The sequence below is a fragment of the Papaver somniferum genome, unplaced genomic scaffold, assembly GCF_003573695.1.
Source record: "Papaver somniferum cultivar HN1 unplaced genomic scaffold, ASM357369v1 unplaced-scaffold_125, whole genome shotgun sequence".
NCBI lineage: Eukaryota > Viridiplantae > Streptophyta > Magnoliopsida > Ranunculales > Papaveraceae > Papaver > Papaver somniferum.
The window spans coordinates 5,385,631-5,412,128 of record NW_020621603.1 but is presented as its reverse complement, the minus strand read 5'-3'; the positions used below and the strand labels follow the sequence as shown (position 1 = coordinate 5,412,128).

Sequence of the window (26,498 nt, the reverse complement as noted above, 5' to 3'; positions counted from 1 at the left end):
TGAGAGTTTAGGTCAATATAACCAATGATGGATATAAGCATTGTGTGGTAACACATATGTGCATAAGTCCTATTCCTTAATCCGAAGTTTGCGAACTTTGTTGATTGAGAGAAACCGAAGGAATTGGCTTTGCTAAGTCCGCGAACTGACGGAACTTCTCTTGCCGAGAATTTCAGCTGGGATTTTCCGAAAACTTGCTTGCATGTTTAGTCCGAGAACTCAGTCCGCGAACTGGCAAAAATCTTCTTGCCGAGATTTTTTGCTGAGTTTGAAAAACTATGCCGGTTGCCTTAAGTCCGCGAACTTGTTTGCTTACTTGAGTGGGTTTTGATCTAAATATGTGCTCTGAACATGAAACTTAAATTACTAAGGAATGCAGTATGCAAACCGTGGTTATAAAGTTCATGATCTGATTCAATCGAATCGAATCATCTTTGTTTCAATTGTATCTTATGTAGTTACATAAGATCTCATAGCAATTGAAAAACTCTCTAACTAGTTCATTTGAGTCAATTGAACTAGTTATGGTGAAGAAGAACAAGGTTAATATGAAATGCTCATATGGTTAACCTTTTGGGTTACTATGTTGAACCAACACACACATACACGTTTGGGCACGGTTTTCACAAACCCAGTAAACGTATATCTCAAGTGTGTGTGACAAGCTAAGTTTTCGATCTAACTGTTTAGAAATATTAGCTTGAATCTAAATCAGGTTTTCATCTAACGGTGAATATGGATTGCTTTATAACTAAGGAAAAACCCTGATTTCAAGACCATATATAGGAGACATCTAGCATTGGGAAAAACTAATCCCCACACGTCTGTGTGATACTAGTGCGCTCGCTAGAGTCGATTCTCCTCTAACCTTTGGGTTTCTTCTCTAAAACCAGGTCAACGACTTAAAGACTTAATTAGGATTGTGAAGACAGACCGATACTACTTTTTATCGTAGTTGTGTGATCTGATCTTGCATCATCTGTCGTACGAGTACAATCTATTGATTAGCTTGAGATCGTGAGAGTTCTCCGATAAGCAAGATAAAGAAGTCATAAACATCTTCGTCTCACTGTTTGTGATTCCTCGACATCTTCTTGTGTAGTCAAGAAAGATTGTTGAGAGGTGATTGATTAATCTAGGTTGTTCTTCGAGAATATAAGACCGGATTATCAATTGGTTCCTGTTCACCTTGATTTCATATCTCAAGACGGAACAAAAACCTGGGGTTTTTCTGTGGAAGACAGATTTATCCTTTGATAGACTTTTCTGTCTGAGACAAATTTGTTTATTATCAAGTCTGTGATTTTGGGTTGTAGAAACTCTTGGTTGTGGGTGAGATCAGCTAAGGGAATCAAGTGCGCAGTATCCTGTTGGGATCAGAGGCGTAGGAGTATAACTGTACCTTGAATTAGTGGGAGACTGATTGGGATTCAACTGTAGTCCAGTCCGAAGTTAGCTTGGAGTAGGCTAGTGTTTGTAGCAGTTTAATACAGTGTGTGTTCAATCTGGACTAGGTCCCGGGGTTTTTATGCATTTGCGGTTTCCTCGTTAACAAAATTTCTGGTGTATGTGTTATTTCAATTTCCGCATTATATTGTTTATCTTTATAATTGAAATAATACAGGTTGTGCGTTAAAGTTTAATCGATTAGAGATCCAACCTTGTGGTTGTTGATTTCATTGATTAACACTTGGACATTGGTCTTTGATACCATCCAAGTTATTCCTTGTATTTGATAAAGACTCGCTATTGTTTTTTAGCTTGAGTAAAAATCAAATCAAGAGAGAGATATTAACTCATTGAGATACTTTTATCTAGATTGAGTCTGACTGTCTAGTTGATTCTCTAGCAAAGTATTTCGGAGTTAGTCCATACAGATTTCTAAGCACAATATTGTGTGGTGTTGTTAGACCCACGCTTTTTCAGGGTACATCCTATCAGAGCAAGCATGAATATGTGATTCGTAAAGCCTCTCAACTGAGCTTTCAACACTTCACATATTTCATCAACACTTCTATATAGAGTCGATAGTGATTAGTCGGCTCCTAGACATATTGCATGCTAGTATAGAGCGTTAACGTCTTCAGGATGTCGCACTGTTCCCTGACTATATAAAATGCACATATGTAGAATCTCAATGATGGGAGGGCTCCTAGACATATTGCATGGTAGTGTAGAGCATTAACGTCTTCAGGGTGCCTCAGTGTTCCATGTCTATACAGAATTAATGTTATGAACGAGTATGATGTCTCTACAATCTCATCCCTCGATGTAAATGGGGCAAAACGATTTGCTGTTTTTTAAGGAATTGTGGAAACGACCGTGCGGAGGAGACTCCTCGAACCGAGCAAACTGCTTAACCTCACACATATGCACTGCAAAGGGAGTGCTTGAATTCGAGAGATCAATCTGTAATACTCCGGCCTAAACCAAGACAATGGCCGTTCCAGAGTCGATTCGGTCACAAGAGTGGATGGGTCAATCTGTAGGAGGAAAGCTTAAAAATGTGTGAGATCAATGGTGATCAAGGATTGTGAATGTGTTTAATATTTCTGCAAGTTTTTAGTGAACTGTTGAGTTCGAATAAGTTATGGTTGATTGATTGAATTCTTGAGAGTGATTGCTCGGATTAGAATTCTTCCGTTGTTTGAATCATGGGTTCAGAGACGTATTTATATTGCAAGAAGTAGTAGACACATTGATCCCAGTAAGTGTGACGATTGCTGAAGTCAAGGAGTGGGAAAGTGGAAATCGTCTTAAAACCAGTTACTCATCGTGCGAAGACTTGGTTGATAATCCACGCACTACTTAGTTAACTCCTTAAACCGCTTGCACGACTTAGACATATTCTCATCATGGATGAACACACGTGCCGTAGACCTCCATACCAAAACCCTAGTTAATATCCTCATATGACACAATTGATGTCTCGTGATTGTGGAGTCTGCAAGGCAGACGTGTATTTAGTTAGTCAGTTGTTGACTTGATGAGACGATGAGTCTTTGTATTGTTGATTTGAACATGATTTACAAATGTTCTAGGACTCATGAATTGAACATGTCTGTTGAGACCGAGGTATAATTGTCGAATGAATGTTGATGGTTAAGGTGAGCAAATATTGCTCATTTGATGAACTGTTGAATATTGATAGTTGAACCAATATTTCTAGTCTAAGCAAATATTGCTCATCTGAGCAAACGTTGCTCGTTTGATGAATTATTTTGTAGTGGGACCAAATAAAATATTAATTGAAGATACTGGCCACTAGACCGAGTGTAACAATTAAAGTGTTGATTACGGGATCAACATAAAATTATTAGTGTTTGAATCTGGAATTATGAACCTTGGATTCGAAACCCTAATTTTGATCAATTGATGATTCATTGAAAATCAACCACGGATTGAAGGAGGGACGGCTACATGGAATGGTGGGCAACCATGTAGCGCCCAGATGCTCGAGTGAGCAAATACCAAAGTCTCTCGAAGACAAGTTGGTGAAAGGATGATTAAATGCTGGTTTAATCATTTATTAAAATCTGAGCATTAGGGAATAAAACCTAATTATGAGGAAATGAGGGACTGACCAAGGGGTCATGGAACCGTCCCTGATTGGTCATGGGACCGACTGACGATCGTAAGATGAAATTCCAAGTTGTTTGGAAGAGTTTAAACCAAATGTGAACAAATTAGGTCAAATGATGAAAATGTGTGGGACCGGCCTCTTGCAAGCTAAACGGACGACCCTGGTCGGTCAAGGTAACATGCCCATGTCACTAGAGTGTCCGTGTCTCAGTCCTGAGAATTTTGACATTTTTTAGTGTGCATTTGAGCAACATTTGAGAAAATATGAAAAAATAAGGGTTTTGCTGAAACTGAGGAATTTCATAAGATGAAGGAAATAACAATAATAAAATAAGAAATTACAAGGTGTGGGACCCTAGTTAGCAATTCGGGATTCGGAATACTTGCGGAATGGTAACGTACGTGTATTATTCGGATTCGTAAAAGTCGAATTCGGTCAAAAGTGCGGTCAACGGATCGTGATTCCGTAGTAGTTCGGAACGGCATACGTACGTGTATAATTCTTTTTAGAGATATGAATTCGGGATATCAGATTCGGCATATGTAAAATTATATAAACCAAATTTTAGATCCATTACATAGGGATTCTATAATCTAAAATGAGCCTAATTACTAATATATGGTATATATCGAGTAATTTATCAGCAACCACCGCTTGGCCCAATGGTTGGAGCCTTTACAAGCATGTCGCAGGTCATGGTTTCGAATCCCACAACCTAGGGCATGGCCGACCGGCTAGTGTCCCGGTCCCATGACATTTTTCCTAATTTTATATTATTTCCTTGATGTGAAGGAAATATCATGAAACTGAGGAGTTTCATAAGATGAAGGAAATAATAATAATAAAATGATAAGGAATTACAAGGTGTTGGACCGGCCAAAGCTTGGGCATGGACGACTGTTTGGTAAACCCGGTCCCGTGACAGCTTTCCTAATTTTACATTATTTCCTTGATATGAAGGAAACACCATGAAATTGAGGAGTTTCCTTAAAATGAAGGAGTTTGTTCAAACGAAGGAATTTTCATGAGAAAAAGGAAAATAATAAAATAAGATAAAATATGGGAAAAGGCGTGGATCCGGCCACGACGACGTGTTCGGCCGACCGGTGGGCTTGGTCCCTTAGGCGCCTCAATTAATATTTTTTTATTATTATTTTCTTTCCTATTTTGCATAGGTTCCTTTGTAATCTTTGAATGCTCGTTCGTGCATTCAGGTGCTCATTAGTCCATTATTGCTGAGTACACTTACACCATTTTTTCGGGGCTTATTCAATAGTGGCTCAGATGCCCGTTGAATATTTATTACTGACCCATGGAATTCTGCTGGGAAGAGCCATGAATTGAAGTAATGAAATATTATGAAGAACGTAGAATATTTTCTAGAGATTCAGTTAATGATTCTAATGACTAGAAATAATTAATTGATGGCTCTATACTAGCACGCTGTCTAGGAGCATTAATTATTCGAGAATTGAGCGATATGAGCTAGTTGAAGCGTCATATTTATTACGTATAGTCAGGGAAAACCTTGTTGCCTCCCGAAGACGTTATCGCTTTATGTTAGCAGGCAAGCTGTCTAGGAGTCGTCCAATCATTAAGATTCTATACACATGTCTTTTATATAGTGAGGAAAAACATTGTTACATCCTGAAGATGTTATCGCTCTATACCAATCGTTCGATTATATATAAAAGTGATTACTAAAATTGCTCAGTATTCATGAAATGTGTCGTTGCCTCAATTGAGAGACTACATATTCATGTATGCTCTGAGAGGCAATATACTCAGTCAGAGGTTCTTGTGGCATGAGTTTTCATGCTTTAATGAGAGACATAAGTCTCAATATTCGTATGACTACTGGATCAGGAATATGTAAAGTTACGATTTTAGACTTTGCCAAAAATCCACCATCAACATTAAGTCCCCTGCTTAGTGAGGGACAGTCATATTCCTCAGTCAGCACTGGATGGTGATTTTTCTAGGTACAGATGAAAAAATAATTGAACTTAGTCGTAAGAAACAATGTTACCGGATTTTCGATTGTACGAGCGAACCATGGCTTAAACGAAGATCCCAGTAGCATAATAGAGCATCGTATGACGAGCATAAATTGGTATGGCACCGTTGATTTGGATGGTGGAACGCTCAATCATGGTCGGTTTAGGATTCACGGGCCTACTGCTTGAAAGATAAAATCATCGACCCGCCAAGTTGTTGGTCTTCGAAGCACCAATATGTATCACCAATTACGGTGGAATTGTTTTCGTCGATGATCTGAATCCCCAAATGACTTATGGAGGATCCAAATAAATCTTCATGTTGAATCATCTTGATATCTATATGAAATATTAACTTGATGATTGAATTTATGAAGATCCATGTGGATGAATGAAAATATTTGTTATAATTCGTCATCAGAAAATTCAGAAGTTAGGTCTTCGTTGAAAATGCTGTAGAATCTTCATACGACGTCCATTTTTTACGATCTACCCCAACTTTTTGATGCTCAGGAAATTACCTAGCTTTAGCATAGAAGCTTTTTGAGTTTTTAGCTCGTTTAAGGGTTGAAATCGATGAAACAATAAACTTCCAGGAAGTCTTCAAAAAAATTTCAGCTGTCATGTAGTTTGATGTTTCAGCCACATATTTTGATCATTCGTCCAATTGCTGTGAATTTTGGATATGTTGTAGGAGACATTCATACGAAGAGAATGAAATATGACTCATCCCTAGATTCTTCACCAATTTCTCCCAGCTTGTCTCTTTGTGTAGGGCAGTGTAAGATCATCTCATACGAGCTTGTTACAAAACACCCTTTTTGCGTCTTTTGACCATTTGCTTGTGTCTTGAGCGCTTGATGAAGGATGTTGATGATGTCAATCACTTAGGACTATTCTTATGTGTATGGAAAAAAAATGTTGTTTGGCATACCAGGTGGCATGGCAAACCAATTGCGCCACTATGGGAAAACCAATAAGCGATAGACATTCTAGCGAACGATATTATGAATAACGCTGGCGATAATGAGATTATCGCCGTCATTATACATTATATCGAGCGATATAAATAGTATCGCTGGCGATATTGATTATATCGACCACTATATTTTTTGCAACGACTATTTCCCCTACTGGTTCCTATATATACGCCATCGTATTTCTCCAAGTTACTCACACATACTTCAACCTATATTTCACCAATTTCTATATCTCTATTATCATTTTAAATTTCAATGTCAAGATCCAATGAAGAGAGGAATATTATTATGAATCGGTTTAGATTACAACAAGAAATGCATCGAAGGAGGTTGTAAGAACTTACGATGAGGAAGCTGAAGATAATAAACTCATCGACATTTTGATGCTAGTACATACAGGCCAAATACCTAGAGTTCCAGAGCCACAAGAAGTATTCTCAAGAAGGTATACGTATCAAGGGAGAGAATTTTACCATCAGAAGCTGATGCACGATTATTTTCTTCCTAATTTTGTGTATTCTGATCGAGATTTCCAAGGTCGATTCTGTATGACTCGGCATCTGGTGATAAAGATTATTGAAGAGCTTTTTCGGGTAGAACCTCAATTTAATTATCAGTTTGATGCACTGAATATTAGAGGTCATAGTCCTGAACCAAAAGTTACTTTGGCTTTAAGGATTCTAGGTTATGGAAGACCAACTGATGCAAACGATGAGTATCTTCATATGGGTAAAACAACTTCATTCACTTACCTTTCATTGTTTTGTGAAGTGATTATTGATCATTTTGGTCCAAAACGAAGGAGGTTGTAAGAACTTACGATGGGAGCGAGGAATGATGTGGAACGCGCTTTTGGAATTTTGAAGAGGAAGTTCGCTATCATTTGTGGCCCATATCATGGGTTGAGTCCTCGTGAAATGCACAAGACTGTGCTCACTTGCATAATTCTTCATAACATGGTAATTCAGGAAACCCGCCGTAATCCGGAGTGGACTAACTATGAAGATGAAGACTTGAGGCTGGAGATTCAACCACAAAGAGGCGTCCCTACAAGAAATTATGCTCAAATGACTAATTACATTCAGAACCGAAATTTGTATGACAGTTTAAGAGAAGATCTGAGATTGAATCTTTGCGAAGAACATGGAAGACAATGAGTTATGTAATTTAATTTAAGTTTTATGTATTTTAATTTAAGTTATGTATTTTTATTTAAGTTAAAATAAAAATATTAATGAGCAATAAACTTATTTAATGAGCAATAAACTTATTTAAAATTAATGAGCAATAAACTTATTTAAAATTAATGAGCAACAACATTTCAAATTAATCAACTTTTCATTTCAAACTAATATTAAGTAGAATGCAACAACAACATATCAACTTAAAATGCAATACTTCAAATTAAAACTTAATTTAATACATCAATCATTTAGAGGAACTACTACATCAAACTCATCATCAGTTCTATCATCATCATCATCATCATTGCTGTTAATAAATCCAACTTGTTGTTCAACCTGTGCTTGAATTCTGTCAAATTCAATTTGCCACACATGTCTTTGTTGGGCGTTTATAATTGAAGTGTTAGCTTGAAGGATGTTATGCTTATCATAGTCAAACCCAAATTTTTCTTGAGAAAGACGAATTTTTTTACTCTCCCTGTTTTGAAATTTCCTATCAACTGCTCGTTGCTTCTCGACGGTCTTTTGATGTTCCATAAACTCCGCCATGTTAAATCCACCGGAACTTCCTCCTTCTTGAGCTAATTTTCTAGCTAGTCTTGGATTGTTCCTCCATGACAATTTTCTCTTACCATCATCATAATTATTAAAAACTAAGTTACCTTTTGGGTTTCTTGCAGTATCTGGTGAAGAATTTGAATTTGGTGTTGAGGGAGAAGAATTATATGGTGACCTTTCAGGTACTTGTTGATTAGATATTAAGAAATCTGGATTATATTTGTTCAACACCTTCAAAATATGATAACAACTTTCGAAAGAGAACTGTTTACCATGTTTTCGCTGCCAATCTAAACGAACCTGTCTTTCAAAATAAACATCGTTCTGACCACTTTCCTTGCCTTTTCTCTTGGCTTGCATATCAAGGCAACATAAGCGGCTACTTCCCTGTTGATTACAATGAAGTGTTCTGCCAATCCTTTTGCATCACGAGAATTGATGTTCATGGTTTGTTCTTCATATTTCAAAAATGCATTATCCCACATGGTGTTTACCATGTTGTTGTGCACCATCGATACAATCTTGGGTAAAATAAACATAATTACGACAAATGCATTCATCCTCTATCAGGGTGTATTTTGCACCACAGACTTTGTTTTTTCTAGCTTTGCCTTTGTCTTGACTTTGAGATTGTGAATCCATATTACAAGAAATGAAAAGAATTGTAGAGAAGGTGTGATTGTTTTAGATTTGAAGAAGAAGAATGAGAAATTCTAGAGAGATTTAGAAATTCTGGTGTGAGTTGAAATGAGATTGAAATTAGGTATTTATAGGGGGAAATACTAGCCGTTGGATGAAGATCTAATAAACGATGATCTGAGAGTCGAGCACTAGTTTACTTTGTTTAAAGTTTACTTCTTTAGCCTTTACTTGTTAGTACGTTTACCTTCAACATCATTTTTCCAATTTGTCGAGCTCGGTTCAGGATCGTGTCATCATTTTCAGGTTTGTTTCATCATTCCTTGAAAGGGTTCATCATTCCCAAATATCTTGGGGTTTTTGGTTGGTGGAGAATCAATCTTCTACAATATTTTTCCGGTTAGTCGAGTCCGGTTCAGGGTCGTTACACCACTTTCAGGTTCGTCGAGGCTAGTTCAGGATCGTTACACCCTCTTTCAGGATCGTCGAATCATTTGTCCTCTCTACCAAGGAGACATAGTTCAGGGATAAGATAACTGCCACCTAGCACTTAACTGGATGAAATTTGCCTTTTGAATAAAACGAGTCACTTTAGAAATTTGTAAAAAAAACGGGGGTACGTTTGAAGTGTACATTTCAAACAGAGGTACTTTATAAAATGTCCCAACAAAATAGTACGGAGTGAATACATTTCTACTAAATTCCATGTCCCTTGTGCCAACATCTATCTCGAACAAAACAAGATATTACCAATGTATGTATCGAAATAATTGATTTTTGTGAAGAATTCGTCTAGTTTTCGATCGTACACTCATCAAACCAAATAATTGTTTGATGAAAAATTCATGCTTCAAAGAACCGGCGAAGCTAGTTACAAGTCCGTTCTCAAAAGAAGCAACACCCCAAATTTTGTTTGATGAAAAATTCATGCTTCAAAGAACCCGCGAAGCTAGTTAGAAGTCCGTTCTCAAAAGAAGCAACACCCCACAGGATCCAGGACAGGCAGAGCAGAATTGAAGATCTCGCATGACTAAGAATCAGGGGACAGGAAATAACAGCCCCAAAATTACATTTACATAGTTGATGAGTACAAGACCAGGTTTAGCACAGTTGATGAGTACAAAACCAGGTATAGCTGAGAGACCTGAAGTTCAGCCCTCCAGTACATTATTCTAGGTGATTATTAAAAATGTAAGTTACATCATTCTTTCAACATTTCTTTGCAGCATACCCGAAGTAGTCATCGAAAAAATTTGGCGGCTCATAGATAAAGCAAGATATAACGTCTAAGCGTAATGACTCCTATCGCGCTGTTGTTCTCACCAGCGACATAAACCCTATGAACCTTTTTGGAAGCAAGAGTGTCGATGACACTTCCTAGAGATGAACCAGGCTTGCACGTTATGGGAGGAGTAATTTTGCCTGGTTCCTCTGCCATTGAAGTGATTGTATTGATGAACTGTATCACAGTTAGCTGCCTGCAAAAGAAGAAAGTCGGTGTCACATAAGCTATATCTGAACCTCCAGGAATCCACAGACAGTTCTAACTATACACTTAAAAGTACCTGAAATTGGAGAAAAGTTCAGGTTTTAGCAACAAGAATCTTATATCTCTTATGCTGACATTCCCAATGATCTGCTTATTGGGGCCTTCTATAACTGGCAAGCCACCAATATGATTGTCTTTCATTCGCTTGAAGGCTTCAAGAATCAGCTCGTCACTTTTGATGCTGATAACCTGGCCACAGTACCAATGACATTATCAGTAACCATAAGATGAACGGAGAAATCATGAGAAAAAGACGCTGTAAAACTTGGTAGGTGGAGTAACCCACTTCACTTTGAGGCATAAAAGGAAGCCCGAAGTCCTCAAGTGGACGCGCAGCAATGCAATCAAACCAGTCCCTTCCTACGCAGTGCTCAAGACCCTGTACTACTGCTGATTGTGTAATAAAATTCTTTATAAGAGGACTGCCCGCTTCAATTACAGGTACACTCCTCAACCTATATTTTGAGAGTAGCAACAACACACTCAACATTGAACTCTCTGTTGAAACAGGGAGAAAAGGAGCCCAACGGAAAGATTTCGTTATTTGTCTCACCTGAGAAAAGGAGAAATCAGTAAGAGTTCCGCTAATAGAATGTTCACTTAGCTAACAATAGGTTAAGCCGATTTAAATAAAAATAAATTAAACCCCTAACTGATATTCATTAATCCTCGGATAGTAACCAGATTGATTAAGTGACTTAGTTCACTCTACTTGCTGGCACACAGACGCACAAAAGTACTCAACTGACTGTAACAATAGCTGAAAAGCATGATTTGATAACACTGGTTATGCAAATTAACAAAAGATAAAAATCTTACAGTAGTTGACCGAAAAGGTTCTTCTTGAAGGATAACTTTGTAAAAATCTTCAGCCAAGGCGCCAGCAGCAGAAGGAGCATCTTTTCCCGCTCCCTTATCTGCAGCCATACCACCAGCAACAGCTGCACCAACAGCAGCAACTGCTAACCCAGCAACTGCAACTGGACCAGTTGCACCCAAGGCTACTGCTCCAAGAGCACCAACTGCCCCTGCCCCAACTCCAGCGGCTGTTGCGGTGCCTGTTGATAAAGCAATTGCGGCTAGTTCCGCATTCTCCGACACCCAAAGAATAATTGCTGAGTAATCTATAATTCCTATATATCTATCTCTCCAATCCGTACTAGATCCTGCATCGGGATTTCTCACAGGGGCGGACATAATGTTGTACTCAGAAAGAACCCTAACTGCTTCAGCAATTGTTGTATCTGCTTGAATTTCAATCACTGCAGAAAAATTGAGTTTAGAAAGAACGTAAATTATCTTCTTCAAAACTTAGATAAAAACAAAGCTGTGTAACTAATCACCAAATGAACACTGAGATATCCCATTGTTTTAGTAACTATGCTTTTCTCTTATATTTTCCAGCAGTTGTATTTCTATTTTCGAATATATCATCCCACAAGCCACATAACAATGCATCAATTTCCTAAACTGGGAAAGTTTCTTTACCATAAACAAACCACCTGCTCCATAATCTTGGGCTATAAGAAAGCAAAATACATAATTATCAGGGCGTTTATCGACGGTGCTCATTATCCGTAGAATCTAATTAACATTAAGATTCTTTTATATAAACAAATAACCAAGAATTTATGAAAGAGATATACCTTGTCCATTAGGAACATTTGGGAAAGAAGAAACATGAATCTTTTCAAATGCAGAAGTTAAAGATTGTTGAAATGTGAATGGCAATTTCTTCCTTGATTGAATTGTTTGAAAATATGCATCACAACTTGGAATTCTATTCAATGTAGAAGTATCTTTTGGTGCTTGAGATTCTGCCATTCTTACTGTTAACAGACCTAGTTCTCACGTTAAAAAGAAAAGGAAACAAGAAATCACGAAGAAGAACACATAAATAACGAGGATTGAATCTAAAATACAAGATCATGTATTGTATTACCTTTGTTTCTCGTTTTCAGTCGGATCAAACATTCAACTCACTTCAGGATCTCTTAGAACAAAATTCTGTGTGTAGTTCTGTTATACTTTTACTAGTACTCTGACATGTGTACTGTACAAGACACGTGGTAGTAAATAAACAGTCGACGTGGTAATAGAGGGCCCATGGCCCATGAAGAAGCCCTTATTTGATGACCCGGGAAAGCTTTCACTTAAGAGAAATTTTCTATTTAGTCCACTAAATCCGATCCAGGTTATTATGTAGTCCATCTGCAAAAAAAAAAATATCCGGAGGTCCAAAAGACATTTAAAAAGTTAAAAGTACTTGCCCTCACCACTCACATGTGTACATTTATTCCTCGTTCTTCTTCTTTATTTTTCAGACGAAATGCATCTTCTTCTTCTTCATTGTTTTCATCTACAGACGAGAATTTTTTCCTTCTTCTAAATCAACAACACCAAAAAAAAAAATCAACCTAAACCCATGCTTAATCATCACTAAAAATCGATCATTATAGGCAACAAAAACCAAAAATCTCTAATCAATCTTCTTCAGCAAACCCTAACTCCATTTTCAGCAACCCTCACCGTTCCAATAATTTTCAATCTGAGAAACTGGTTACCAAAAGGGAGATTAAACGAACAATTAGAGAAGTAATTGTAGAAGAAACTCTTTCACCAGCAAAAACCAGAAGGAAAAACTGTCGTTAATTAATCAACAACAAAAACCAAGGAAAAACCCGCTGCAAATTTACCAACAACGAGAAGTATGACAACAGCTTCTGAATCTGATATTCCTTCATCAACAAAAATGAATGAAAACGAAGGTACTCCTTCACCAGAAGCTAAAGGAAAGAAATCAAATTTAATAATGAAAAAAGGTAAACATCTATTCAAACTTTTAGACTACATACCAATATGTAGTGTTGGTAGATTTGCAAAATGTAGAAATTCTTTTGCATGTGGAAAATCTGTTATGTTTTGTTGTGTTTGATATGATATGTAGTGATTTTTTGCATTGGTGTGTTTGTTATCAATATTATGTAGTGAATTACATATCAATATGTAGTGATTTTTTTGCATTGATCTGTTTGTTATCAATATGTAGTGATTTATTGAATATGAATATGTAGTAATTCCTTAATTATTATGGCAGTAGCATTGTTGTGTTTGTTATGAATATGTAGTGATTTATTGAATATCAATATGTAGTAATTCTTAATAACGAGGGGACGCTGCCCCCTCGACCCCCATAAATGGTGATACTATTCATATCAATATGATATGTAGTAATATTTGCATTATGTTACTTTGTTATGGGAGTAGCATTGTTGTGTTTGTTATGAATATGTAATGATGCATTGTGTTACTTTGTCAAGTAGCAATATGATTGATATTACATATCAGTGGACAATATACATATTGTTATGTAGTGTATATTCCTATCTAGATATGTAGGTTATTTGTACGATATGAACCAATACTTATTGACATGTAATATTATGAAACAATACATATTGACATGTACTATGTGAAAAACATCTTTTATGCTTGAATTAGAATCAATACATATTGATAGGTACAGTTGGTACTATATCTTACATAGTTATTAGGTACATATCACTGCATTGTTGAAGCCCAACGAGAGAATTATTGAACTTGACCTTCCACATGGTGGGCATCTTTCTTACGGGTATCATGTGCGTCTAGTTATTCTCACTCAATCGTTCCAATTTAACTTGGTGTCAAAATATTGATATGTACTATTGGATATCTAGTAGGACATATTGACATGTGTTGTAGGATTTGAGAGATTAGGTACTGATATGTATTGTTGGATATCTAGTAGAACATGTTGATATGTGGTGTAGGAACTTGAGAGATTTAGGTACATATTGGTATGTATTTGGATATCAAGTAGGTACAAAGTTATATGTACTACCCTGCAAAGTGCAAAAATGTACATACTAATATGTACTAATGAACCCAGTACTTAGATCCAACAATATATGGTAGTATTTACTAGGTAAAATACCTAGTTATTCACCTAGTAGATATTGATATAAAAATGCAGGAGACTTATTCTTAGTTGACAGTACAAGAGAGCCTAGTTAATTTTGTGGACGCCATTTTATTTTTGATTTTGGTTTACTTTCAATTATGGTATATACTGTTTGAAAAAAACACTATTATCTGTGGATATTGATATGTAATAGGTGAATAACTTGTTTACATGTTTTCAGTATCATTTCGACCACCCGTAAGACTTCATTGGAGGACAAGAGACTTACATTCTTAAACCTATCAGGGAGATGGAGAAAAGGAAGTAAACATCGAAGAATTCAACATTCACCTAGTGTGGAACACCTCAACAAGGGACATCGCCAATCACGTGTGGTACGTATATCTCATTCTTCTTCTTTATTTTTTCGAAGTTGTTCTTTTTCGGACGAAAACTTCATCTACTTTCTCAGACGAAAACTTCTATTCTTGTCAATCAACAACATCAACAACTAATTCAACCTAGAAACATGCTTTAGGTAGAAAGGTAGTTTATCCATGTGGGATATGTTACAAAACATATCAATATTTAGATGTACTGTGGGTCTTTATGTAGCTTTAGGTACATATTTAGATGTACTGCGAGTTTTGTTCACTAATAGCTTTGGGTAGATATTTCAAATATATTAATAGAATCCAGTAAATATTTAAATATACTGAGAGTCTTTGCGGAAATCAGTGTATAAACACATACTGTACCTGACGGTACATATTGATAATTACTGATTGGAAAACTGACTATTGATATGTATTAATTGATAGGTACATATTGATATGTACTAATGGATACTTAGATTACATATGTATTAGGTACATATATCAATATGTATTACCTTGCAAAAGTAAAAGTAAAAGTGTTCTTGTGCTTTGTCACTTTGGTCCATCAATATCTTGGGTTCTTGTCATGTATTTTCATCGTTTTTCAATACATATGTATTAAGTACACAGTATATGTTATTTTGCAAATTTATGTAAGAATATATTGATATGCAACTGATGAAAAAACTGTCTTACAGTACATATCCATCAGTACATACTGATATGTACCTAGAAATTCATATTACACATGTACTTGTGATTTGTTACTTAGGTCGAATGATATATTGGGTTTTTGTTGGTAAATATATTCTCATCATTTTTAGTATGTTTTGCAGTCATTTCCCATAACAAGATTCGTGAAGAAGAGTTAGGATCCGCATTGCTCGCAAGAGGAAAGATGATCAAGATGCAAAGGAAGAGCTCTACTCACTTATAATTGTAGCATAAACTTTTGCAAAAGGTCTCAAGGGTTTGGTCACTAACATCGTTGAAGAAGATGGTGATTAGAGGTGATGTTAAAGATTGGTGTTTATTTTTTTTAGCTAGAACCGAAAGAAAGTTAGATTAATATTAATATTTTAATTCTTTTTCAGATCGTTTTTTTTTTCTTATTGAATTCTTAGTTTTGAAAACAACATCCTTTAGGATAAATATACACTTCTTTTTTGTCGACAATAATGTTCGCAGTCATAATGTCCAACAGAGAAACTGTACTTGTCAAGTAAGATCAAGCTTGTTTTGTATAACACGCACTTCATTAGTGTCTACCAGGGATGGAATCAGTAATATAAATATATATAAAACTCTTAAGAATTCCGAGAAAATCAATACAATGAAAATATTGTATGGTTTAGCTATTAATTGGGTTTGTTTACAAAGATATCATCCCTTTTGAGATGCGAGAATCATCTCCATCCAACTGATGTTTCTTGTCGTCTTCTTCTCTGCACCTGTGTATTTCCTATAATCTTCAATGACTTCACTCACATTCCTGAACCTAAAAGAAATGATTTCGTAAAATCCCTAATATTGATTGCCGAACATGAAAAGAAATTTCTTGACCAATTGTCTGCCAAATCTGCCTGAACACATGGGAATAAAACATACATATTAGATTACTTAACCTAAAAGAGATCAATAACAGAATATCAAGAGGCTAGTCATCCACATCAATGTTCCTAAAAATTAGATTAACCGAACTGCGAAAAGTTGAGGACAACATTAAGTGAAATCCCAGTACATATTGATATGTACTGAGTGAAACCCAATGCAAGGAAACGCCGCTTTTCATCTCACGATAAACATAAGTCATTATATTCCATATACATGTTCTTATGAAAGTACATTAAAAATACATTGTACATATACATACGTTTCTCTTTCTTTCACAACCTATAGTATACACATTGATCCAAGGATTGTGGTGCTGCTTTTAAGGGAACCCCATATAAAAACATCTTCAGAATTTGTGTATGGCTTTAATGAGTGGCTACACTAGTCACTCGGTTAAAAATTTCTTTTTTACACCACACACCAATTGTTTTTTTTTTATATTCATTATAAAAATTAGAGTAAATGTACAAACGTACTGAAAAAAGTTAGTAGGTATTGATATGTACTGTGAAAACCTTGTACATATTGATATGTACCAAGTAAAAACTAGTAGATATCGATATGTACTCCAAAAAACAATTGTGGTTAGTTCTAAAATACATGTTAATACTGTCAAAATAGAGTTAAACAGTTGACCTCCATTACATAAGTATGTTGAATTAATATTAGAAGCCATGAAAAATCAGATGCATTTAGATTTTAGAAAAAAGATATATCAGCATGTCTCCTAAAGGTTTGCACCTATTTGTTATTATTAATAAAGAGGAATACAGTTTTACCTGATCAAAAAGGAATATAATCTATCATGCTCATTGAGTCTACAAGTCCAACTCCATCAGAAACCCAAGCTCCACAAGTACAGACCCTTGAATCAGCAGCACCGCGAAACGATGAATGGAAGCAAAACCTTTAAAAATCCCGATTCACATATAACATCTAAAACAAAACTAGTAAGTTATGGAAATAATATTTACCCGAATAGAATGAATGAAGAAGCATGCCTCTTTAGCTTATTTCTACTACACTAGTTTCACCCTTTATCTTATTTTTCTTTTGTTGGTTCTCTTTTGTTTTCTGCAATTTGCGAAGTTTTTTAAGGGAATGAATCTCATACAATATAGCAGATTATAAAAATTGGAAACCAATAAATTTCTAAAGAGATTCAAAATGAAAAAAAAACAGTGCATCTATATATATGTATTGAAAAAACAAGAACTGAAAACCCAGTACATATTGATGTGTACCAAGTGAAAACCCAATACATATTGGTACATTCTGAGTGAAAACACAATACATATTCATAAGTAGTGAGTAAAAACCTGACTGCTGGACTCCATCAATATCAAACTTGACTACTAGAGTACTGGAAAACGAATCAAAAGAAAACCCAAGAACCATCATAAGAATACCAATTAACTGTTGCATCAAAAAACTGCTTTCACTTTCTGGAAAATACAACTAGTAAAATATGTATAATACCACTAACTTTGTCAAGCTAAGACCAATCAGTATTGATCAACGAAGAATAATGCCAACTAAATTAGACATACCCGTAGGAAGAGAAATAGCTTCTTTTGCACTTATTCCTTTTCTGATATCATTCATTCTTCTTTTTTTCTCATCAATTCATTTATGATGCAAATATGATCATCTCGGATCTAAAAAAATATATATTCCCTGAATCATGAAATTGACTAATGCTTTTACTAACATAATAAACAACACTCAATTTTCTCACTTTACGTGTAAATGAATTGTTTAGAAAACTGAAAACTAATTAATCTTCATGAGCAGAAGAAACAACAGATCTTTAAATCCAATGAAATTAATTTTGCATAAAATATTTTATCATCAAAAAAGCTCCAGAAAATCAAATTGATCAACATAAACTAACCACTCCATCAAATAAAAGGTTAAAATTAACCACATTTAAATCAAAATTAAACACGGATTGAAGATAACCTAACGTCAAATCAGAAAAAATAAAGTTCATTCACCTACCATATAACAACCAAAAGATAAACTTTGAAAACCCTAAAAATGATTTCTCCTATTTAAACAACACTAAAAGATGTTTAAGATCAAGATTAGAAGAATTATAAGAAGACTTAGCTTTTGGAAAAGCAACAATTGTCCATCATCATCGCGATTTTGAAAAAATCTAGTCTTCATGAATATCCAGAGCTGCTTTGATGTACGAAATTGAAACGAAGAAATGAAGTTTTCTGTATTCAAGGCTGCCTCAAATAATGTTTCTATACGTAGGGATGTTTTGGGAATTTACCAAAAAGGAAATAATAAGTCCGCACGTCTGCCGGATTAGAGAGTAAAAGATCTGGTCCAAAAACATGTTTTTGGACCAGCGATTAAATTTTTTCTGGTGATGGACTACACATTAACGGGTTCTCTTATAACTGGATTAACCAGTAATTCCTAGTTCACTTAAACTAAGAGTCTAAGTCCCATGGGATTATCAAAAAAAATGTTGCAGATTAAAAAGAAAAATATGTTTGTTAATATTACTTCTCACTCTAGATATATATCGCATGTGAACTAATAGAGAGATAGTTTCGTTGAATGGTTCAGCGCAGTCAAAATCACCTTTTCGTGGAATGGTTTAGCACAAATTGATTTATTTTTTGATTCGACGGCTGAGATGGTTGTATTGTTCCATTCAGCGCAACTTCGTGGAATGTTTCAGCGCATCTAGATGATAGATTAACACTACCATAGGACTTAGGAGGTTGTCCTAGTTGCCAATTTAGATGCTAGATTAGAATACCATAGGACTTAGCCTAAGTCCTATGGGCTAGATTTGGCTGCTAAATTAGACAAAAAGCGTTGAAGATTACACAAAAAGCGTTGTCTATTTGTTAACACTACTTATCACTCTACATATATCTCGCATGTGAACTATTAGCGAGATAGTTTCGCTGGATGGTTCAGCACAGAGAAAGTCAACTTTTCGCTATTTGGTTCAGCGCTGATTGATTTATTTTTTGATCCGACGGCTGAGATGGTTGCATTGTTCCATTCAGCGTGACCACGAGGATGGTTCAGCGCATCTAGATGCTAGATTAGGATTGCCATAAGATTTACGAGATTATTCTAGATTCCAATCTAGATGCTTGATTAAAAGACCATAGGACTTTGCCTTAGCCGTTACATGTGACTCTCATCTTGATCTTGTCAACATGTAGATATAGTCATACTAATTCTAAAAAAATAATTTTTTTATTTAAAAAAATGGATTAAATCCCAAACTACAATGCAATTGCATGTAAGTAGGTAAAAAATGAAAAATCTCTTCATCCTGATGTTGACGAATTTCAAACTTAGGTCGCTGGTATCATCACCCAACGACTTTAACACTATACCAAAATTAATGACATTTGCAAAACCTTGAAATAAAAAGAACCTTGCAATAAAAAGAACTCTCCCAAAACCTTGAAATCCGAATGGATGGTTATGGATCTTATGATGATCCTTAGAAAATAGTGAGTCCCATCTAAATGCCATGGTGCCAAACAAAAAACATATAATATGAGGAGTAATTTTTAAGACCGTCTGTTTAGCGACCTTAAATTTTTTGTATCAGTTGTAAATTTTTGGAAAGAAACGCCATCTCGATCACCCATATGGCTAAGACTAGATTTAGAAGAAGTTATATTGATTTTTGAGGTTGTTCCCCGAAGATCAAATATTTTGGGTTTTTTACAACAAAAATCGATTACTGATTAGTCCTGATTTTTCGGAAACTTATTAATCCATCATGTGACAAAGAATTTTATCCAATTACGAGTTGGTTGTCATTAACACTTAGGTGGCATTTTAGGGGCACTTTAATAAACACATGTACCCTTGATTAAACTTTTAAAATGAGTTAAACTCTAAGGAGAAGGGAATTGTGAACCCTACTGGGAAATGACTCGATGACCCGAATTCAACAAGATGATCCTGAAATGAACTCTGATTGAAGCCCTGATTTGAAGTTTGATCAACCCTTGTAAGAATCCTAAATTGAAACCCAAATTGAAACCCAAATTGAAACCACGATTTTAAATCATGATAAACCCTAATTTAAACCCCTGAACCTGAATGAGAAGGTCAATTGAAATTCCAAAGAAAAAATTGGAATGCTGTTGTTTATCAAATTAATTACATCAAGTGAACTTGAAACCAAAATAATGAAAACCATAAGTTAAAACTATTATTCAAACACAAATTCGAACCTAACTGAAAGATTAGTTGTAATCATTGAAACCCCATAAGAAACCAAGTTGGAATTGCAATTATTTATCAAAAATTATTCATCTCTGCATTTACAACAACAACAACCTCAAATGAAAAAAATAATCAATAAGCATATTTCTTCAGCTTTCATAAAGATCCCAAATATCAAAACGCTATTAAATTATCTCTCCTACATTAAAGTCTTCTGAATTAATCCTCTTTAAAATTATCTCTCTTACACATTACCTAAACCTACTATTAAGTTTGGAAAAAAAAATAATCAACACAATGGAAAAGTTGAAAAAGCCGCTGAGTGAAGAAACAAAACCGATCAATTTTTCTTCAAGTTACCACTTAAAAAACCCAAAAAACGCATCCAAAGAAAACTAATGTTAGAGCGTAGCTCGGTCAACCTATCATGCGTTGCTATATCAAGCATGTTTGTCAATGTTAGTGATCAAAACTATAAAGTCTTGATTTCTAGCCTATTAGCTAAGTCTCGGACTAGGATAGGAAAAGTGTAGTTGAGCTCAAGGACTTCATGGTGATTCAAAGACAACGACGAAGATCTACACCAAGGAATCGTGGAACTTCATCAACAAAAAGGTATGTGAAGACTTGAAATTATCTATCACTCGAAAGTCTATCTATTCTTCTCCTACTTCTTATGAGACAGAAGTCGTATGCTATATAGACTAGATCATATACACTTGATATTTCGAGCTGAGTATTCATTGCTTATCTTTTACTCGAAATCATGTGTTGGTAAAGCGTTTCGCTTTGATCAGGTTTATCTTCACCTAGTGAAGAAAGTCATGAAAGTTTCAATCACTTTGGAAATTGCTCTGACGAGAAAGGTCTGTTGTTCTTCACGACTGAATATCGCCCTCTGAGAATGTTTCAATGATTGGAATGAGAGTTTAGATTATATAACCATGTATTCCTTGAACCGAAGTTTTCGAACTTTGTTGATCAAGAGAAATCGGTAGGATTGTGGAATTGGCTAGCCAAGTCCGCGAACCCAGTTCGCAGACTCAGTCCGCGAACTGATGGAAGTTCTCGACCGAGAATTTCTACTGGGATTTCCAAAACTCGTTTGTGTGCTAAGTCTGCGAACTGGCGGAAATTCTCGACCCGAGAATTTTTGCTGAGTTTGGAAAACTCAACCGATTAACTTAAGTCCGCGAACTTGTTTGTGAACTTGAGAGGTTATGATCTAAAGATGTGCTCTGAACATGAAACATTAATTATTAAGGAATGCTTTATGCAAACCGTGGCTATAATGTTCATGAGCCGATTCTAATTTAATCGAATCATCTTTGCTTCAATTGTGTCTTGTGTAGTTACCTAAGATCTCATAAAAATTGAACAACTCTTAACTAGTTCATTTGAGTCAATTGAACTAGTTATGGTGAAGAAGAACATGATTAATATGAGATGCTCATATGGTTGACCTTTTGGGTTATCATGTTGAACCAACATACATGTACTCATTTGGGCATGGTTTTCTCAAACCCAGTAAACGTGTAACCAAGTGTGTGTGACAAGCTATGTCTTTCGATCTAACAGTTGAGAGATATTGGCTTGAATCTAAATCAGGTTTTCATCTAAAGGTGGATAGAGTTTGCTTTGTACCTAAGGAAAAACTCTGATTTGAAAGTCTATATATAGGAGACATCTAGATAGAGCAAAACTTAATCCCCACAGTGCGCTCGCTAGATTCGATCTCCATTAACCCTTGATTTTCTTCTCTAAAATCGGGTTAACGACTTAAAGACTTCATTGGGATTGTGAAGCCAGACCGATACTACTTTTATCGTAGTTGTGTGATCTGATCTTGCATCTTCTATCTTACGAGTACAATCGATTGATTGGCTTGAGATCGTGAGAGTTCTCCAATAGGCAAGATAAAGAAGTCACAAACATCTTCGTCTCACTGTTTGTGATTCCTCGACAAACCGCCTGTGTAGTCATGAAGGATTGTAGAGAGGTGATTGATTAATCTAGGATGTTCTTAAAGACGGAACAAAACCTAGGGTTTATCTGTGGGAGACAAATTTATCCTTTTGATAGACTTTTCTGTGCGAGACAGATTCATTTATTATCAAGTCTGTGATTTTGGGTCGCAACAACTCTTAGTTGTGGGTGAGATCAGCTAAGGGAATCAAGTACGCAGAGTCCTGCTGGGATCAGAGGCGTAGGAGTACAACTGTACCTTGTATCAGTGGGAGATTGGTAGGGGTTCAACTATAGATCAATCCGAAGTTAGTTTGCAATAGGCTAGTGTCTGTAGCGTCTTAATACAGTGTGTATTCAATCTGGACTAGGTCCCGGGGTTTTTCTGCATTTGCGGTTTCCTCGTTAACAAAACTTCTGGTGTCCCTGTTATTTCTTTTCCGCATTATATTTTATATAATAGAAATAATACAGGTCGTGCGTTCGTGATCATCAATTGGAAATCCAACCTTTGGTGATCCTTGGACATTAGTCTTTGGTACCGTCCAAGTTATTCCTTGTATTTGATAAAGACTCGCTATTGATTTTAGCTTGAGTAGATATCAAATCAAGAGAGAGATATTAACTCCTTGAGATACTTTTATCTAGATTGAGTCTGACTGTCTAGTTGATTCTCTAGCAAAGTATTTCGGAGTTAGTCCATACAGATTGCTAAGCGAAATATTGGGTGGTGTTGTTAGACTCCCGCTTTTTCAACTAAGTCAGCTTCTTTTCATAAAATTGAAAAGTGATGAATTAGATGTGTAAATTTGGACTATTCGAACGGTACTAACCAAACTAATGACTCATGAAATATATACTGGACGATTGGGAGAAATTTGATAGTTTCAGAATAAAAGAACAACTTGGTATATCTATCTAGTAGTTTAGGGCCAAGAACGACTAATTCCTTATTTTAAAAGAATTTCTTCCAAACAAAATGTAACTATCAATTGTTTAAAATTAGGTTATCTCAGTATTTTGAAAACTTAGAGATTTTTTTTGAAAAACTTTATTTGTCAAACACCTACTTCACTAATTTTCAGTAAATATCATTCCAACTTTGCTTAAATTAAGTACCATCACTTTTTAAAAAATTCTAAAACAATGGAAAAAAAGTCTTTAGGATGAGAGAAAAGCTTTGCGAATGGGCAATAAACTAAGAAACTGATTATCTTATCTTCTCTCTTATCTCATTCACTCGCTTTAAACTTTACTGTTAGAACACTTCTTGTCAAATCTAGTTCCAAAAATCGAGTCGCTTGAGTCGATTACTAAAGTCAACTTCGTTAGGTTAGACTAAGAATATAACATTTTTGAGAATTTCTATGGTTCACGAAGACATGAATACATATTAAAGACAACGAAGACATCATCATTCAGTTCGAGGTTAGTAGCTACAGATTTGACTTATTTCATTTCTGTATTGTTATTTCAAGTCTAATTCATTGAAAACATAACGTCTGAAATTAAGTTTGTTACAATGACTTTAGTATTAGTGACTTGGTCATTATCCTATGATCAAAGTAACTAAAGGAATGATATACAATAATTTTTTATACAATTTAATTATATGGAGTTATAAATTATAGTTTATTTATGAACTTTGTATTCTCGACACTGCACTGATTGGTAACTTGTTATTATTTAGTGTATTGGACTTCCGGATGAATCCATACCTTAATAATTATGTCAAAAAGCAATTTCAGAAACATAGTTCGAGGAAATAGACTTGTTTTTTTTCCCCATAGGTTATAAGGGATTCAAGACTGATCCTAAGACCAATCTTAGTAGTGGGATCGATACCAAGTCAGGACCGTTCCTGAATACGTATTCAGTACAATATCTATACCCCTTATTCCCAAGTTCGTGTGAAGGGGTGAGGTACGCGTACTAAGTACCTCAAGGACCCGTGTTTGTGAATTTCCTAAGGGTACATACAGGTTCGCGTACCTTGGACATCTGAATTCACAAATTGGTCCATATATACGCTAGACTTCAACATACCCACCCAATACAAACTAAAGCAGATGCTTTTGCGGACTATCTTCTAAGATACGTTTAACATTGTTATGACTCTCATAAACACCTCTAAGAAATCTTTGATCGCTAAAACACCTTATGTATGTGCATCATGATTCAATTCTTAAGTGTTTAATGAACATGATATTGCTTATTAGTTCTCAACGCATATTTTCCATGAACTATTATTATACACGATTCCGGTACCCGGACCAAAATGTATATCTTCTACGTAATTTCAAGATAAACTTCTCACATGCTTACATGAACTCCTAACAAGATTTTCATATATATAGAAAAAGTTTTTGCTTGTATCTCAAGTTATCTTAGTGTTGATGGTGGTTTTTAGCTTAGGGTTAAAATTGTAAAACCTTGCATCTGATGTGACGTCACTCTGCAAGGAAACGGATCCATGAGTATTAACCTCTCCGCTGACATATTTATTGAGCCATTCAATATATTTACATGAAATTTATCCAGACTGGCGCATGTAGCAACCATCCAATGTTCTGTAAATTTCGGCGCCTTGCCTATATTCACTTAATATAAGTTTTTTTGAATGCTTTCTATGCTATGTTCCCCAGCTGAAGCCTTAATGTTGATATGGCATGAAAATTTGTGTTCACTCACAGCAGAGTAGCACGAATTTCCAAATATCAAGTATAAGGTCTTTGCATAAGGTATTCAATCAGAAAGCATGCTGCTCTCTGGTTATGAACTTAAAGAACTCTGTGTCAACACATAGAATTCAATCAATTACTTTTATGCCTTGCGTAGCATACCATACCTTGCTTGTCGAAAATAATCCTAGGCAAACTAGGTAATTAATCCGCCATGGATTAGAAGGTGCAAAACCTTGCCCAGAATCAGGAAACAGGGAGCCGCAGCAGCAAAGGGAGGCGTGGCCATGCCTTAGGCCAGCTGGCGCCAGTTGCCATTGTCCACGCCCCCATCCTAAACCGGCCCTACTTCCCTCGACGAATCAGGTCGCCTTAAAACCGCCACGCTCACACCAGTTGTGGTTGGGCCCATACCTGTCGGCCCCAGTTTCCATCGACCAATCAGGTCGTTCTAAAGCCTCCACACTCACGCTGGAAGTGTGGCCACACCATGTTTGGATGGCCTTCCCCTTTTCGACCAATCAGGTTGCTCTAAACCTTCCACAACTTTAAAAGAGGTGTCAAGATGTCGGCATACCATGTTGGCTTCCCAAAAACGCGCCAACATACTAACGACATGCCAATCACGCCAAAAAGCATGCCAATCGCACATGCCAAACGGGCATGCCAAGTGCACGTGCCAAACATTCCACTTACCGTGTCAACATGCTAACGACATGCCAAACCTTCCAAAACGCGCCATAAATAGCACCCTACATGCTAACCTACCTCCTGTTCGGGGCCAACGACGTGATAAGCTCAAATTAGGGTTTTCTAGTCAGAAGCACGACCCTGCATTAGCCAAAACCCTAATTTTCGCAAAAAAAATTATGCCACTTAGGCCCCACAACATGCCACGAGTCGTGTGGGGCCCATTAAGCCCTAGGAACGACGCTATATCATAACCACCCACAGTAATCCTTACTCTTGTGGTCGTTTCCACACTGAGGCCTTGCCATAGTTCCTTTGGCATAGCTATGGAACCGTTTGCACAAAAGTGTCTCCATGCCGCGACCGTATGCCACACGCACCAATTAGGGTTTCGACATGCCAAACCCTAGTTTAGGCAAAGTTTTTACGCCAACCAAGACAAGTAACGTTTTCCAGAGCGTTTGGATTGATGTGGCAACATGGCCAATGTTGCCAAGCCACATTTGGGTCTAAC

At 36.1% G+C, this 26,498-nt stretch overlaps 1 pseudogene; it reads right to left on the bottom strand.

Annotated features, from left to right (window-relative positions):
* Positions 1-9,967: 9,967 nt before the first annotated feature.
* LOC113331525 lies at positions 9,968-12,416 on the bottom strand (annotated as a pseudogene).
* Positions 12,417-26,498: the final 14,082 nt, after the last annotated feature.